Source organism: Callospermophilus lateralis, chromosome 3, assembly GCF_048772815.1.
Source record: "Callospermophilus lateralis isolate mCalLat2 chromosome 3, mCalLat2.hap1, whole genome shotgun sequence".
NCBI lineage: Eukaryota > Metazoa > Chordata > Mammalia > Rodentia > Sciuridae > Callospermophilus > Callospermophilus lateralis.
In genome coordinates, this window is record NC_135307.1 from 107782942 (window position 1) to 107800399 (window position 17458).

General features: G+C 36.9%; 1 protein-coding gene across 5 annotated transcripts in view; it reads right to left on the reverse strand.

The window, feature by feature from the left end:
• Herc1 (HECT and RLD domain containing E3 ubiquitin protein ligase family member 1) overlaps positions 1 to 17081 on the reverse strand; it is a 185032-nt gene extending 167951 nt beyond the window's left edge. For all 5 annotated transcript variants that reach the window (XM_076850910.2, XM_076850909.2, XM_076850908.2 and 2 more), the window contains exon 1: positions 16978 to 17081. The gene's annotated coding sequence lies outside the window, so the exon portion shown is untranslated. The remainder of the gene's footprint in view (positions 1 to 16977) is intronic.
• Positions 17082 to 17458: the final 377 nt, after the last annotated feature.

The window sequence follows — 17458 nt, forward strand, 5'->3', positions numbered from 1 at the left end:
AACAACTAAAAATTTTTTTTAAAAAACTGCCATAAGATCACCAGACTGATATCATTCTTACGTACCTTTCCATACCCACTCCTCACCAAGTTCCCTTTAAAATAAATGCCAGGAACCCCCAAAATGCACACTCAAGATGGTCCACATTCTCCCTTGAATATGCATTCCTTGCTTTACCCCCCATCAAAGTCATCTCTCCAAAGATTGCCCTCATTCTCCCCTGATCATATATCTAGCTCTCGTATATAAAACTCTTCTATGCTTTTGATTGGCAATTAATCTCCATCATGTAAGTCAAGAACCCCAATGGTCCTAAGTCAAGTTCCCCCTTCTCTCTGGGAACTCTTCCAACCCTTCTTAGGAGACACCTCTCCTCCCATGACAAAGGTATTGTGGTTATGTTGGAGAATGTCTATTGTTAAGAGACCAATTCCATGTCAAAGTCTTAGGGGAGGATAAGGAATACCTTGACTACACCTGACTATGACTTAAAGTAAACTGTGTATGTGTAACAGATTTAAAAGGTTGCTTTTGCTAAACCAGGTACTTTTTATTTAGGTCTGCAGATGTCCTAAAAAGCAAGATAAAGTGTGGCATTTCTGCCTTCATTTTGTATCTATCTCCTTTATTGCCTTAAACTTTGTGACCTACTCAGCTCTGCACATACGTTTAAGGAGTATTCATCTGAAAACTGGTAATACAAGGTTTACTGGCCCTAAATTTAACTAACCTCCTTGTCATCCTCCTGCTTGAAAACTGAGCCAAGATTTGAAGCACCTTATTTCAGACCACTAAATAGTACCTCGAAGTCTTCAATTGTCCCACACCTTCCAGGAACAGTGGGAGGCAGCACATCACTGCTCTATCAGACCCTAAGCAGGAGCAATCTTTTTATGGGAACTGAATTGTCCCCTTCCAGGATTAATAAATAAACATTTTGTACCTGTAAAGCCTCCTCAAGCAATAAAGATTTCTCTAGAACCACCTCACAGACCCAAAACAGAGAAAATGATCAATCTCACCAGTTTGACTAAGAGTACTTAATTAAACATACCTCAAACCCCTAACCCAATTCTTCCTCTATTTAAACCTATGGCTCATATCAACAACCAGAAGACAAGGCTAAGATTCTGGATCTCATTTTGCCTTCCAAATATGGCCATACTGATTTTAGTTTCCTTTCCTGATCTCAAGTTCAAAGCCAGACTTAGCAACTTAGCAAGACTCTCTCAAAAAACAAAAAGCTTGGGAATGTAGCTCTGTGGTAAAGACTCACTGGTACCAAAATAATAATAATAATAAAGTTTCCTTTCCTGAGTTTCACCATTACCTTTTCCACTTAAATTTTTGGGGTGAGAAGCAGACCTGGTTTGTTGGGACCCCTGAAGTCAGGCCTCTGACCCAGGACTTTAATAACATGGGTTTTAGAAAAGAGGGAAAAAAAGCACATGAAGGAAAACATTGCAATTTGTGAATTTAGGTGAAAAGTATATAGATATTCATTATATATTCATCAACTTTTCTAAAAATTTGAGAAAAATTTTAAATCAAATTTGGGGAGAAGGGTAGAAACAACTAGATTAGGCAGAGCTAAGCCCCAATGATGTAAAGAAGAATGAAAAAAATATATCTTTTACAATAAAAGTATGCATAGGAGTTAAATGATAATCATAGTTTTTCTATTCATGATCACATTCTTCCAATGTAATAAATTCACTTACTCATTTATTCCCAGGAGAATCTGTATTAAGAAAAGATCAGTTTTAATTTCCTTGCAACACAATAATTTCATTTAAGTAATTGCAGTGATACCATCTCTATAAATTCAGAGCTAGATTTGTAACTCTCACTCAAAAATGACTTGACAGGGACGGAGTTTCTGGCTTCAAAATACAGTACTTGCCTAGCATGCATGATGCCCCTTGCTTTAATCCCTAGCACCACCAAAATCTAATGAGCTCAGAGAAAAAATACTATTCCCATAGACATAAACACCAAGGTAACTACCTTCCCACATGTAAGATAAAAGCCAGATAGCATGATGACGAATTTACTTCAGACTGTGCTTTGTACAAACTACACAGAAGAAAGCTAAAGGGCTCGGTTCTCCAAAAATGATGGGAAGGCAGTACTTCCCATCTCTTTAATTTTCAACCCAAATCATCACTGTTTTAAAACAATATGAATTCCCATATAAGAAAACATTTAGGTCTGGGGTTGTAGCTCAGTGGTAAAGTGCATGCCTTGCAAGCATGAGGCACTGGGTTCAATCCTTAGCACCACATAAAAATAAAAAAATAAAAATAAAAAGATATTGTGTCCATATATAATTTTTAAAAAATTTAAAAAAAGAAAATATTTAGGCAAACCTCTACTATAACATGATTGGAAGCAATGTTATAGCAGGGAAATTTAAGTGGTAATACTAATTTGGACCTGGGTTCAATCTCAAGTACCACCAACAGATAAAGAATATACTTCAAAACTAACTTGTAAATGCATATATGCTTACCTTTCTTAAAATATGTCTACTGTCCTAACTTTTAAAGAAAACAATGAAAGATGAAGAAATGGGAAGTTTTTCATGTTTCCTATCTTGAACCCTACCTAACACCCCCTCTAAAAATCAGGGTAACAGGAAAAAATAGCATTCTGAAAATGAACCTCCATATGGAACTTATCAAGCTACATGTACATGTCTATGAATGCTCATTATACATTGACAAAAAGCTTTTTAGGGGGCTGGGGTTGTAGCTCAGTGGTAGAGCACTTGCCTCACACATGCGAGACCCAGGGTTCAATCCCCAGTACCACATAAAAATAAATAAGTGAAATAAAGTTATTGTGTCCAACTACAACTAAAACATAAATTTTTTTTAAAAAAAAAAGCTTTTTAGAACGTTTTTAATGAGATAAATATCTAGGTACAAATTTAGCAAAACATGTACAGTATCTATGAGCTAAAAAATTTTAAGATACTGATGAAAGAAATCAAAGATCATCTACATAAGTGAAAACACAATATGTTCCCAGAATAAAAGACTCAATATTATAAAAATGTCCATTCCCCTCCCCAAAGTTGATCTATAGATTTAACATAATACCTAACAAAATCTCATTAAAAGAATTATAACTATAAACAAGTTTACTTTAAAATTTATATAGAGGAGCTGGGTGTAGCTCCTCTATATATGGTAGAATGTTTGTTTGATATGCAGGAGGCCACACTTAGGTGCAGTGGATAAATCTAGTGTATTCATTAACATAAAAGTTCATGACATTGCTAAGTGGAAAAGGGATGGTTACAAATCAAAGATGAAATCCCTGATAAATAGGCATTTGTTTACAAAATAAATAATGGGAGAAAAGCATTTTGAATGGAAAGGCAAAGGAAGTAGAATAGCTAAAAAAAAAAAATAAGCCTTACCATTAACTTAGAATAATTAAGGAAATCTTGAGCGATATAAATAAAATATAATACAATTCTCAAAAAGAAAAATATTTTTAAAATAAGACTATCCTACAACTCCTAGAGAAAATATAGGGTCAAAATTCCAGCACATAGGCACAGGCAATGACTTTCTCAATAGACAATAGACCCCTAACACTAAGGAAATAATGCCAGAAGTTAATACATGGGATGGCATCAAATTAAAAAACTTCTGCATGACAAAGGAACAAATAGGAATGTGAAGAGAGAACCTAAAGCATGGGAGAAAATCTTTGCTAGCTACTCTTCTGACCATTCGTGTCTTCATACATGTACTTTGGATAATGATGTCCATCTCATTCCACCATAATTTCTAACCCCATGCTCCCTCCCTTCCCCCACTGTTTGCCCAATCTAGAGTTCATCTATCCCTCCCATGCTTCCCCTCCCTACCCCACTATGAATCAGCCACCTTAAGTCAGAGAAAAAATCCAGCATTTGGTTTTGGGAAATTGGCTAACTTCACTTAGCATTATATTCTTCAACTCCATCCATTTATTTGCAAATGCCATGATTTTATTCTTTTATTGCTGAGTAATAGTCCATTGTATGTATGTGTGTCTGTGTGTGTGTGTGTGTGTGTGTGTGTGTGTGTGTATCACATTTTTTTTATCCATTCATCTACTAAAGGGCATCTAGATTGGTTCTACAATTTAGCTATTGTGAACTGTGCTGCTCTAAACCTTGATGTGGCTGTATCCCAGTATATGCTATTTTTAAGTCCTTCAGATATAGACCAAGAGAGGGATAGCTGGGTCAAATGGTGGTTTCATTCCCAGTTTTCCAAGGAATCTCCAAACTGCTTTCCATATTGGCTGCACCAATTTGAGAGTGCCACAGCAATGTATGAGTGTGCCATTTTCCGCACATCCTCTAACACTTATTGTTGCCTGTATTCTTGATGACTGCCATTCTGACAGGAGTGAAATGAAATGTTAGAGTAGTTTTGATTTGCATTTCTCTAATTGCTAGAGATGATGAGCATTTTTCAAATATTTGTTGACTGATTTTATATCATCATCTGGGAAGTGTCTGTTCAGGTCCTTGGTTTTTTGGTTTTTTGTTTGTTTTAGTGTTTACTTTTTGAGTTCTTTATAAATACTAGAGATCAGTGCTCTATCTGATGCGTAAGGGGTACAAAATTTGCTCCCAAGATGTAGGCTCTCTATTCACCTCACAGATTGTTTCTTTTGCTGAGAAGAAACTTTTTAGTTTGAATCCATCCCATTTACTGATTCTTGATTTTAATTCTTGTACTTTAGGAGTCTTATTAAGGAAGTTGACCTGGTAGAGATTAGGGTCCACTTTTTCTTTTGTTAGACACAGGGTCTCTGGTTTAATTCCTACGTCCTTGATCCACTTGGAGTTTTGTGCATGGTGAGAGATAAGAGTTTAATTTCATTTTGTTGCATATGGGTTTCAAGTTTTCCCAGCATCACCATACCAGATCTTACATTGGACAAAGGTGCCAAAAACATACATTGGAGAAAAGAAGCTATTTCTCCAATGTATGTTTTTGGCACCTTTGTCCAATGTAAGATAATTGTAACTTTGTAAATTTTTGGGTTAGTCTCTGTGTCCTCTATTCTGTATCATTGGTCTACTAGTCTATTTTGGTGCCAATACCATCCTATTTTTGTTACTACTGCTCTGTAGTATATTAAGGTCTGGTATGGTGATGCCACCTGCTTCACTCTTCTTCCTAAGGATTGCTTTAGCTATTCTGGATCTCTTATTTTTTTCCAGATAAATTTCAGGGCTGCTTTTTCTATTTCTATGAGGAATGCCACTGGGATTTTGATTGGATTTGAATTAGATCTGTATAGTTCTTTTGGTAGTATGGTCATTTTAATAATATTACTTCTGCCTATCCAAAAGCAAGGCAGATCTTTCCATCTTCTAAGGTCTTCTTTGACTTTTTTCTTTAGGGTTCTGTAGTTTTCATTTTATAGGTCTTTCACCTCTTTCATTAAGTTGATTCCCAATTATTTTATTTTATTTTGGTTTTTTAAGGCTATAGTAAATGAGGTAGTTTTCCTCATTTTCCTTTCAGAGGATTTGTCACTGATATACAGAAATGCCTTTGATTTATGGGTATCAATTTTATATCCTGCTACTTTGCTGAATTCATTAACTAGTTCTACAAGTTTTCTGGTGAAACTCTTCTTGGGTCTCCTAGGTATAGAATCATATCATCAGCAAATAGTGCTAATTTGAAAGGAACTGCTATTTTTAATCCCCAATTAATAAGGAGTAGGATAGTTGGGTCAAATGGTTCCATTCCCAGTTTTCTGAGGAATCTCCATACTGCTTTCCAAAAAAGTTGCAGCAATTTACAGTCCCACTAGCAATGTATGAGTGTACCTTTTTCCCCACATCCTAGACAACATTTATTGTTGCCTGTATTCTTGATAATTGCCATTCTGACTGGAGATAGATGAAATCTTAAGAGTAGTTTTGATTTGCATTTCTCTAATTGCTAGAGATAAACATTTTTTCATATATTTGTTGATCAACTGTAGTTTTTCTTCTGTGAAGTATCTGTTCAGTTCCTTAGCCCATTTATTGATTGGGTTGTTTTTTTGAGTTCTTTATATATTCTGGAGATTATACCCAAAGGATCCGTCACTGATATACAGAAATCAGCATACTACAGAGACACACAGCCACATTAATATTTATAGCAGCTCAATTCACAATAGCCAAACTATGAAACCAATCTATATGCCCTTCAGCAAATGAATGGATAAAGAAAATGTGGTACACACTGCTGAAATAGTACTCAGCTTTAAAGAAGAATAAAAATATGGCATTTGCTGGTAAATAGATGGAGCTAGAGAAATCATGCTAAGTGAAATAAGCCAATCCCCCAAAAAAAACAAAGGCCAAATGTTTTCTCTGATATGCAGATGATAATTCACAATAAGGGGGGGGCTTGGAAAAAACAAAGGTATTTTGGTTTAGGTAGAGAGGAATGAAAGGAGGGGAGGCAGTGTGGGAGGAAGAAGGATAGGATGAATTGGACATTGTTACCCTATGTACTTATATGATTATGCAACTGGTGTGATTCTACATCATGTAAAACAAGAAGAATGAGAAGTTATACTCCATTTATTTATGATATATCAAAATGCATTCTAGGGCTGGGGTTGTGGTTCAGAGGTAGAGTGCTCGCCTAGCATGTGTGAGACACTGGGTTCAATCCTCAGCGCCACATCAAAATAAATAAATAAAGATATTGTGTCCACCTATAACTAAAAAATAAATATAAAAAATGCATTCTAGGGACTGGGACTGTAGCTCAGTGGTAGAGCACTTGCCTGGCACATGTGAGGCACTGGGTTCGATCCTCAGCATCACACATAATTAAAAAAAAGAAAGATCCATCAACAACTTAAAATATATAGAGAGATAGATATAGATATATATACAGATATTCTACTGTCATGTATAACGAAATAGAATAAATTAAAATAAATTAATAAAAGTAAGCAATGGGAGCTAGGGTTGTGACTCAGTGGTGGAGCGCTCGCCTCGCACGTGCGAGATCCTCAGCACCACATAAAATAAATAAGTGAAATAAAGGTATTGTGTCCAACTACCACTAAAAAATAAATATTAGAAAAAAGTAAGCAATGATTATCAGCAACTGCTAATATTAGAGAAGAGATAATATTAGAGGAAAGATAATATGATCTATATACCTCCTGATGGAAACACAAATGACTCCTATTAAGTATTCTTCCCAAAAGTTAAAAAAAAAAAAAAAATCTATCAATTTACAGGAAATTTCAGGAGATAGAAGAACATGTTAAATGGCATTACAGAAATGCAATCAAAATGAAACTATGGGAAATCTTGGGGCAAACAACCAACTGTCATCTAACAAACTTATAAGAAAGAAAAGAAAGAAGTGGGCTGGGATTCTGGTTCAGCGGTAAAGCGCTTACCTTGCATGTGCATGTTTAAAATGTTTTATAATAAAAATTTTAAATGTTGTCTGGGAATTGAATTACCTGCCTACACCTACATAAAATCTCTACTTATTCCCACAACAGATAAATCCACAATCAGGCATAGGTGCTATAAATTTACTAATATCGAATTATATTTATAGAGCATTATAAGAAATCATTTGAAGGACCAAGGATAATAGCTCAGTGGTAAAGTTTTTGCCTTGTATGTACAAAACCCTAAGTTCAATCCCCAGCACTGAAAAAAATAATAATTTTACATGAATTTCATCTGCAATTCACATGCTAAATTCTCCTACCAAATTGCTCTTATTTACAAGAATGTTAACAGTATCTAACCAATTTATAGCTTTCTGTGGAAAAAAAAAACAGTATTTAAAACATTTTTAAATTTTTTTCATTTATTAAATAAAGCAACAGTTATAGAAAATAAAATTGCAGACAATATTACACAGTCATCCACTATCTTTCTAGTCCTTTGGTACTTCTGGAATTTATCATCAGCAGATTTATTGTGTAAGTACTCCAGCTCAAGGAGTTCTCAAATTGGACTAGTTTTATCTTGGGTACAAAAACCTTTTTCCTACCTGCCTACTCTGAAAAAGGGAGCTAAACCAACAGATGACAGACAAAAGAGGGAGTAGTGTTAAGCAGGCAGAACAAGTACAAGAAAGCATCATGAAGAAAGAAAATAACATTGAGCATTGAGAGAACCAGAAGACTTCTTAAATGCTACTTTAAGAATATGAAATACTAGTATGGCAAAAAAAGTATGTAATACTTTTTTTTACATACTAGTATGTAAAAAAGTGGATGTGTAACCCATGTGATTCTGCAATCTGTATACGGGGTAAAAATGGGAGTTCATAACCCACTTGAATCAAATGTGTGAAATATGATATGTCAAGAATTATGTAATGTTTTGAACAACCAATAATAAAAATTTTTTTAAAAATAAAAATAAAAAATAAAGAACTACAATACAGGAGTTCAAAGCTTCCCAGCACAAAGAAACGATGTAAGTTTAAGGAGTTGGAAACTCAGCAATAAAAGAGAATAAAATCATGGCATTTGCAGGTAAATGGATGGCGTTGGAGAAGATAATACTAAGAGAAGTTAGCCAATCCCTAAAAAACAAATGCTGGATGTTTTCTCTGATATAAGGAGGCTGACTCAGAGAGGGGTAGGGAGCAGGGGCAAGGGAGGAATAGGTAAATTCTAGATAGTGAAGAGGGGAGGGAGGGAAAGGGAGGAGGCAGTTGGGTTAGCAAGGATGGTGGAATATGATGGTCATCATTATCCAAAGTACAGGTATGAAGACACAAATTGGGTGTCAACATACTTTATATACAACCAGAGATATGAAAAATTGTGCTGTATATGTGTAATAAGAATCATAATGCAAAAAAAACAAGCACATGTATAAAGACACGAATTGGTGTGAACATACTTTATACAAAGATATGAAAAACTTAGCTCTATATGTGTAATAAGAATTGTAATACATTCCACTGTCGAGTATTTATAAAAATAAAATCAATTTTAAAAAAAAGAATATGAAATATTCAGTAAGCCCTTGGATTTTTACAAAACAAAGTCACTTTCTGTCAGTCTTCAATTACTTTAAAGCTAGAAATTTGCATCTGATTTAATTCCTTTTTTAAAAAAAAAAAAAACAGGGTCTTGCTAAGTTGCTTAGGACCTAGCTTAAGTTTGCTGAGGCTGGTTCTGAATTGCAAACCTCCTGCCTCAGGCTACTGGCATTACAGGCTGGCATTACAATTGCTGGCATTACAGGCTTGTATGATGAATTTACTCCTTAATAAAGCATCAACAGTTTTGAAGAGTTCTTAATATCTTAGAGCAATTTAAATTAACGAAAAGCAATTCAAACCATTTTCAAAATGAACATGAGAAATGGGACATAACAAATTTGTATAGCATTTTACTACTGTTATAATTTGCATCCTACCATATTTTCTTTTTGACTTCAAAAATGTAAAGCATTAACAATCAGTAGAAATTATAATTAAAATATTGGTTTGTACAACATTGTTAATGGTTTAAATTCGAATTATAGTTCAAATTTAAATTATGTGTCTTAAAAATACTTAGGCTTGGTATGGGGATGTAACTCAGTGAGAAAGACCACTGAACTAGCATGTGCAAAGGCCCTGAATTTGATCCCAAGCACCACAAAAAATAAAAAAGCTGAACACAGTGTCATATACCTGTGATACTAGCTACTCAGCTACTTGGTAAGCTAAGGTAAGAGAATTACAAATTCAAGGCCAACCTGGGTAATTTAAGACCCGGTCTCAAAATTAAAAATTTTAAAGGGTTAAAGATATAGCTCAGTGGTAAAGCATCCCTGGGTTCAATCCCCAGTACACTCCCACCCCACCCCACCCTACCCACACACAAATCATTCTAGGTATGAAGTAAATAATAGCCTATAGGAGGGTCAAGTGATTAAGCAGGAAAACCACTTGAGACCATCTATTGTAATTACCCAAGCAAGAGATGACAGTGCTTTATACAGGGGTGATAAGGCAGAGACAATGGATTGTGATCAGATTAGAAATATAGGGGTTGGGGATGTAATTTAGTGGCACAGCACTTATCTAGCATGGAGCCCTGGGTTCAATCCCCAATACCACAAAATATAAAGAAATAAATGTATATAAATATGTATCCATATGTATTTAGTTCTTCATTTAGAAGGTAAAGCAAAGAGGGTTTGCTGATGATCTGGTTATAGGGTATAAAGAAAAGAGAAGAATCATAGATGACACTTAGGACTAACTGGTTGAACAGGCTTACCATTTACTAAGAATAGATTCAAAGGAAATAATGAGAATAGGAATTAAACCTTCTCCACTGTATAAATTTAGTTTGAAAAACCTATTAGCCAAATGAGATGCAGAATAAGGAGATGAATTATGATACTGGATCTCAGGGAAGGGGTCTGGGCTAAAGACATAAATATGAGAGTCAGCAAAGAAATATTGAAAGCCAAGAAACTAGATAAATATAATTCAGAAAGTTTTTTATTTAATCCTTGCATCAGCCCTATGAAATAGCAAATTATTCTCATTTTATACGTCAAGAAACTGAGTCTACAATTAAGATTTGCCTAATATTCTGCTAATAAGTGGTAGAGTTAGAAAGAAGAGGGGGGAAAAAAACAGATCTGACTAAAATGCCCATGACCTTTCTCAAATAGGGCTAATCATCTAAAACACAGAACACAGCCAAAAAAAATGAATATTTTCTCAATTCTCCCAAGGATGGTACATAACTAGTGCCATCATAGATGCACTGAAGAAAATTTATTCTTTATATACACAGATGTCTAAAAATCTCCAGGATTAGAATTTAATTCTCTCATGAAACCCCAATTGAAAAACAAATATATATATATATATATACATACACACACACACACACACACACACACACACCATTAATAGTGGAATAATAAAAATGTAATAGTGATAAAGTGTGTGTGTATGTGTGTGTGTGTGTGTGTGTGTGTGTGTGTGTGTATTTCCTCTACAATTAGGAATCATTTAGAGATTTCTGCATGGCAAAGAAAACAATCAACAAAATGACAAGGCAACCAATGGATTTCATGAAAATATTTGCAAGCTATATTATGATAAGGGCTTAATTTCCAAAGTATATAAGGAACTCAAACAATTTTATTGCAAAAATAAAAATAAAAATATAACCCAAGTGAAAAATGAGAAAGGAGATAAATAGACATTTCTCAAAAAAAGACATAAAAATGTCCAAGATTATATGAAAAGCTGCTCAACAACATCACTAATCATCAGAAAAAGGCAAATCAAAACCAATGATATGTCACCTCATACCTGCTAGGATGGCTATTATCTAAAAGACAAAAGATTAGGGCTAGGGTTGTGGCTCAGTAGCAGAGCACTTGCTTCACACATGTGAGGCACTGGGTTCGATCCTAAGCACCACATAAAAATAAGTAAACAGAATAAAGATATTGTATCCATCTATAACTAAAAGTTTAAAATATATATTTAAAAAAGATAGCTGAGGTACAGCTCAGCAGTACAGCCATACTTAAAAAGACAAGAGATAACAAGTGTTGGAAAGAATGTAAAGATGAAAACATAAATTGGAATGGGCATTATGTAAATCAGTAGGGAGGTTCCTAAAAATAAATAAATAAATAAATCAAAATAAACAGGACCTAGTGACCCATGCCCAAAGACTCAGGAGGCTAATGCACTCAGCATCTCTTTTCCTGGGAACATCCGTTCATCAGAAAACTACTAGAATGAAAGCTCCTCAAATGGAAGAATCTTGGTGAGGGAGAGGGGCAGTCAAACCCAAAACCTCATATATGCCAGGCATATGCTCTACCACTAAGCAGTATCCTCATCCTGATTTTTTATTAATGCATTCCAAGCATCTGGAGCAGTACCCTTTCTCGGAAAGAACCTAAATTTCCATTCTTACTGGGCAGAACTTGTTACCCTGTAGAATAGGGATGTTTTTATGTTGTCTTAGTTTCTTTGCACCAACAAAATCCAACAGGATTCATCCAGAACTTCAAACTCTCAGATTCATTTTAAAATTGTCTCCATCCTTAGTATTGTCATTACTGGCTAAAGAAACTACCATACCACGGGTATCAATATGTACTATGTGGGATGTTCAAAATAACACAAAATGTGAACCAATAAGTACTATATAATAAATTCTAGAGGAAAAAATACCTGTCTTACAATTTCAGATAAACTTTGTGAAACTCCATAAGTATGTCAGAGCATAGGTCTTATGAATCAATGCAATACCTCCATTAAATGCAAAATGCTTTGCCAGGCGTTAACAGCATGCACCTGGAAATTCAGCAACTCAAGAGGCTGAAGTAGAAGGACCACAAGTTTGAGGTCAGCCTCTGCAACTTAATAAGACCCTTTCTCAAAATAAAAAGAGCTGGGATACAGCTCAGTTGTAGCATGCCCCTAGGTTCAATTCCAACTACCAAAAAGTAACACAATGCCAGGCGCCTGTAATCCCAGCTACTTGGGAGGCTGGGGCAGGAGGATTTTGAGTTCAAAGCCAACCTCAGCAATAGTGAGGCACTAAGCAACTCAATGAGACCCTGTCTCTAAATAAAACACAAAATAGGGCTGGGGATGTGGCTCAGTGGTTGAGTGTCCTTGAGTTCAATCTCTGGTAAACCGCCACCAATAAAAAGTAACTTAAAGTAAAAGCAAAAAGTTTCAAATGATTAATTCTGCCTAGGCCAGAAATTGCATTCCAATCTATTTTACCTGCATATAATAATCTACATGTGCTACGCATGGTGACACATGCCTGTAATCCCAGTAACTCAGAGGTTAAGGCAAAAGGAATACAAGTTCAAGACTAGCATCAGCAAATTAGCAAGGTCCTAAGTATATTAGCAAGCCCCTGTCGCAAAATAAAAAGGGGCTAGGGATGTGGCCCAATGGTTAAGTGCCCCTGGATTCAATCCCCAGTACCAAAATAAAATAAAAAAACCACATGTATCAGTGCACTATTAGTGGATAATGCATTTTATTTTCAAGTTTTCAAACTATAAGAACCTACCACCCACAGTATTAAGTGCTCTTCCACAAGAAGACACTGAAATGACTACAGAGTACTCTTAAAAATCACTTATTTATGGCAAGGAAAAAATTAAAGAAATTTAAAAGGATGATCACATGCAGCTCTGTTGGTGAGACTGTGGGGGGGGAAATGATGCTTTTATACACTACTGGTAGGAATGCAAATTGGTACAAAACATGTGGAGAAAATTTGGGAATACTTAGCCAAACTACATGTACACTTCACTTCTGACCCATCAATCCTACTTATTTGACATCTACCTGGAAAATATACCTCCATCAGTACAAAAATTCATATACATGAAGTCATTTAGAACAACACTGTTCATAATTACAAAATACAGGAAACAACCTAAATACCTGTACAGAGAACAGATGAATAAAATACACCTACACAGTAGAGTGGTAACAGGTATAAAAGAGAATGAAGAGTATGAAAAGAATACATCTTGCCAGGCCTGGTGTTAATCACAGCAACTCAGGAGGATCTCAAGTTCAAGGCCAGCCTTAGAAACTTACTGATACCCTGTCTCAGGATAAAAAATAAATAAGAGAGATGGGATGTAGCTCATTATTGTACCATGTCCCTGGGTTCAATCCCCAACATCAAAACAAACAAACAAACAAACAAACACCCACATTGAAGTACTGATACACGAAAGAAACCAGGCACAAAAGGCCACCTATTATATGATTCTATTTACACAAAACACCCAGAGCAGGCAAATCCACACAGACAGAAAGTAGATTAGATTGGGGACATGGGAAGTGATTACTAATATTCAGAGAGTTTCTTTTTGGGATGATGAAATGTTATGGAATTAGATAGTGGTGAAAGTTGCACAACTTTGTGAATATGCTAAAAAAAAAAAAAAAACTGTATTGTACACTTCGGAAAGGTGAGTTTTAGCATTTTGGTGTGTACCTGCAGACCCAGCTACTCTGGAGTCTTAAAGATAGGTTTCGGTCAAAGAAAGAATTTACAAAAAAAAAAAAAGAGGATGTTTAGAACTACCTTTGGGGTGTTACATTAGGCTGGAAGATATCAAACATGAACTCATGAACTTTAATATGTAGAAATAAATAGTTCTCCCTTGGTATGCTCAGGGGATTGGTTCAGGAATTCCTCTCTCCTAGCAGATACCAAAGTCCACCATTCTCAAGTCTCTAAAATAAAACAGCATAATATCTGCATATCATATCACATCTCATACACACACACACACACACACACACACACAAATTCTGTTTTAGATTAGCCAATATTTTATGTTTTCAACATCATGATAATCTGCAGATTGTGGCTACAACAATCCATTTCATACATCTATTAAATCAAAGCATTATTTACAATAAATATTTATCTTCAATAAAGCTTGTTACATACATAGTTATCCAACTATAAAATTCAAAAGTTTGGCTTCACAAATTTGGATAATACAAACTTCTCCCCATACCCCAAATCACAATGTCATCATTACTGTCTTTTTAGGTTCTGAAAATGTGTATTTTTTTTTCAGTGTTGGGTATTAAACTGAGGGCCTTGAGCATACCAGACAAATGCCCTATCATTGAGCTACAACCCCCAACCCCAAAATCTTAATTTTAAAAGATCAGCTCTTCAGTGTATCTGGTCCCCCCAACCCGTTGTTTTAATATTTAAAAAAATAAAGAATAATTCATCATATCCTTTTGGGAAAAAAATGTTTGGAACATTAGAACTATGGCATTATTTATTATGTTCATTTTCTAATAACCCAATCTAGCCCAATCAACAACGCATTCTCTGAAATTCCTCTAAATCAAATGGGATTTTTCAGGAGATGTTTATATTAATGAGCAAATCAAGTGACGCATTTACATTTGCTTTCTCCCCCATACACCATCAGGATGTCTGCACAGGGAGTGGAATACATGACCAGCAAATGAATGGGTAAGTATCACATGCAAACAGCATGACTGGAAACTTAAGAAGCAAAGTGATAAGAACCTTAGGAAAAGCAAAATTCATAAAAGTTTAGAATTGCAAGAGGCCTTATAGTCCATTTAACCCATTCCAATGACATCAACCCCAGACAGATGACAATCTATCCTATTTTTTAAAGCCTCCAGATTTCCAACTCCCTGGATACCTTTTTCTGCCATACAATCATGTCATGTAATTTGGAGTACTATTATGACCAACTGTTCTTTGCCCTACATAACGTTTGTCTTTTCTCAAATAATATAACAATACATTTTAACTCACTTTCAGGATATACAAATGTGTATAGGTGCAACATACATGTTTATATGCATGCACATACATGCATTACTTTGTGTGTGTGTGTGTGTGTGTGTGTGTGTGTGTGTGTGTTTTGTTAAGGATCCAACCCAGGGCCTCACACATGCTAGACAAGCACTTTTCCACTGAGCTACATCCCTAGTCACTTTTGCTGATATAAACACAAACTATTAAAGGTACATACATAATCAAAGGTAACCCCATTCTACTCTAATCACAAAATGCCCTATGAAACAGTGTCACATAATTTCATAATTTGGTCTAAAAATAACCAAAGGAAATCAATTTTATAAAACCTTAAGGCAAATTCTTCCCACTGTGATTAATCATAGCTTCTTTGCTTCCCACAAGCACTGGCCCTTTTTCAACACTCACCACAAGCAGAACTGTAAAAATACATATAATAGAAATAATTTTAACGTTTAATTTTTTAAGACCATTTGTCTAACAATCACTTGGGAAAAAGACCCAATAAGAGAGTTACCAGTGACAGGGTAAAGCCAGTGATGATGGACAAGTAACCAGTTTAATCAAGTAGGCCAAAGAAATAATAAAAATAAAACAAATCATTTTTGGAATCCATATAGAACTGGGAAGTCCTTTGAAAGGATGAGCCAAAGTACTACTTGAAGAAAAAAAAAAGAATAATGCTGTGTCTGTTAGGAAATAACACCAAAATATTAGCCATGGAAATGTTACTGCTGGAGATGGGCTTGTTTGTTCAGATTTGTTATTCCTATTATTTGATTACTTGTCTATAATATATAATATTCAAAATATTAATAGACTTTTTCTTTAATAAGGCAAATTCTGTGCCTGTTTGTCTCTGTATTTCACAGCTAAGAGAGATAGCATGTGTTTTACATAACCTCCTGGGAGAGGTAGTACCAGCTCCTGTCCTCCTCGTGTCTCTCAGGAACCTGCCACCCATGGCAGAAAAGATTTCACCATGTTCCCTGGGATAGCTCCTATCATCATCATCATCCTCCTCATCTTATCCTGGAGAATACACAATGAGCCTTGTCTCCCCTCCTGGTAGTAAAAGCGTTAAAATTGTCATTTTATTGAGACGGAAGATTCAGAGAATAAAGGTTTACCAGATGATGAGCTGCCTCCACCCAAAGGCAGAAGCGAGGAGAAAGATACATCGTCCTCAAAAGTCAGTCGGCGACATACGCACCAGAGTGGCGGCTCGCTTGTACCCCGACAGAGTCTGGCCACCGCCCCCCAACCCAAGCCCCGGCCAGGGGAGGGGCGCTCGTTAGCGGATAAAGGGGTGAGAGAGAAGGTCAGAGACGTGACCCCTGAGGGGCCGAGGGGCTAGTACAGCAAGCCGCTTAAGGGGCGGGTCCCCTGGCCCTCTTGGACTGGCGGCTAGACTTCTAAAGCTGCGCCGGAGAAACGTGGGCGGAAGGTGGCCTTCGGGTCTGGGAGTCCGCAAAGCGCCGGGAGAGCTCCCTCAGGCCTCCACCGGCCGCCCACCGGGGACCCCGGCAGCCCAGTGCCGCGGCGGCCCCGGAACGGCCCCAGTCAGCCTTGCCCGGCCAGCCGAGCGCACACATCCGCGGCCAGGAGGGCAAGAGGAGGCGTTACCGTATGCGGCTCCGGAGCTGGCGGAGGTGGGGTGCTGCTCCGGCGACCCGAGCCCCGCTCGCAGCGGCTGCGGTGTCCGCGTCCTTTATTTTTGCTGCAGCGGCGGCGACTTGTCAAAGGGAAAGACGTAAGAGGCGGCGGCAGCGGCAGCAGGCGAATCTCGCGGGATTTGGCGGAACTCTCGCGCAGTCTGAAACCCTCACCCCGCCCCCAGGCCCAGAGGCGGAGGCAAGAGAGGCGAGAAGAGGGGAGTGTGAGTAGGCGGGAGCTAGGCCACCTGCTGAGGGGAAAGGGGAAGGGACCTGGGCGGCCAGGGAAGCCGGCCTGAGTTTTATGTTAGGAAACCGTATCACCGCGCAGCCCTCATCTTGGGACAGTCGCGGAGCCCAGACAACCCCGTCTGCCCTCGGGAACCGGACTGTGCAGACAAGAAACACTTGGGTGCATTTGACAAAAGATGATGAAGAGCTGGGGGCCAGGC